Below are 1,477 nucleotides of genomic sequence, written 5' to 3'. Positions count from 1 at the left end.
CAATAAAGATCATCAATATTAACTATTCTGTACATTTTTTAAAACATACTTTTTATAGCATTTGGCTTATTTAGTTGTGTATTTTTCTCCCTTGAAACATGGCTTTTATATGTCAGGACAAGTGTTTCAAATTAATTAGTATCATGTTACTTCTCTTGTCAGTTCTAATCATTTATTTAAACTGAAATTTCCCTATTTGAAAATTATTACTCTGTTGATAGGAGGGAATGTGTTTGAATTTCACAAATGTATGTTTATTGTGCATTTGTAAAACATGTTGAATATTAGCCAGAAACTGTATCCTCTAGGTGGGTGGAGAATCTGTATCTCGTATTCACCATTGCAGCCTTTGATAGCTCACACAGTGACTAATAATTTGATGACTGAATTGTAGTCTTTTCTTTTAATTTGATGAATGAATTGGAGTCAAGTCTTCCAGAATATTGTCCCATCATGACAGTTTTCCTTTAAGCCACAGATGGTTGTCTTTACTAAAATAATAAATATGTTCATTATTCTTTTCTGTTTGTGGACCTAAGCTTCTATTCAGAAAACTGAAACCTATATACATTGGTTTAAAAATGGGCCACAATGGTTTCCTCCTCTTTTCCCCCAACAATTTATGAAAATTTTCCTGTAGAGGAGTTGGAAGAATTGTACAATAAATATCTGTATATCCACTACCTACCTAGATTCTACAATTAATATTTTAATATACTTGCTTTATCAAATATCTGTCCATCTCTCCACCCCTTGGTATATTAGTCCATCTTCTTTTATTTACACATTTCAAGAAAGTTGCAGGTATCAGTATACTTCATCCCTAAAAACTTCAGAATTAATCTGCAGTGTTTATAAATAAAATGCTTTTAGAGTATGATTATATGAAATTATATGTGGACATTTGGAACCAATTACTGTTGGAAAATTAAATTTTATTGTCTTTATCTTTCATATTTATATTGGAAGGATAGGTGAGAAAGAGAAAAGACAGCTTAGATTTGTAGAATTCTTTAGTGTTTATAGAGAATTTTCATCTGCATTGTCTAATTTGATCTATTATTATTATTGATAATAGTAGTTAGCTAACATTTAATGAATACTTATTTAGTGCCAGTTTACCTTTAAGGAAGGTACTGTGCTAAATTCTGTTCATCCCACTTATACTTTGCTGTCATATTTATTTTTCAAATGGGTTGTCTACTTAAAAATATTTTCAGCCTTGTGGCATGCCTTTTAAATTCGCATTTTCAGTTGCAGCTATTATTGGCTAAAGTCTTTGGTGTTTGAAGGGTTCCTGAGGACAAAAACATTTTCTTGGGTGTTGTATCTTTATGGGTTGCTATTCTGAATAATATTTGAGCATAATTTAGGAATAATTGCTGAAAACATCCTGTTTTCTTTATCTCTTATAAATCAGCCTCTAATTCCAGTATGTTGTATGACTTTTAAAAATAGAATGTATTATATGAGAATC

The 1,477-nt window shown here is 30.2% G+C and overlaps 1 protein-coding gene across 1 annotated transcript in view; it reads left to right on the top strand.

Moving 5' to 3' along the window:
* The window catches only part of LOC103610518 (alkylated DNA repair protein alkB homolog 8-like), a gene marked incomplete at its 3' end in the record, with an annotated part of 9,573 nt that overhangs the window by 604 nt on the left and 7,492 nt on the right, over positions 1-1,477 (top strand). The gene's annotated exons all lie outside the window — the stretch shown is intronic.

This window comes from Galeopterus variegatus, unplaced genomic scaffold, assembly GCF_000696425.1.
Source record: "Galeopterus variegatus unplaced genomic scaffold, G_variegatus-3.0.2 Scaffold11256, whole genome shotgun sequence".
Taxonomy (NCBI): Eukaryota; Metazoa; Chordata; class Mammalia; order Dermoptera; family Cynocephalidae; genus Galeopterus; species Galeopterus variegatus.
This window is presented reverse-complemented; position numbering and strand designations above follow the sequence as displayed.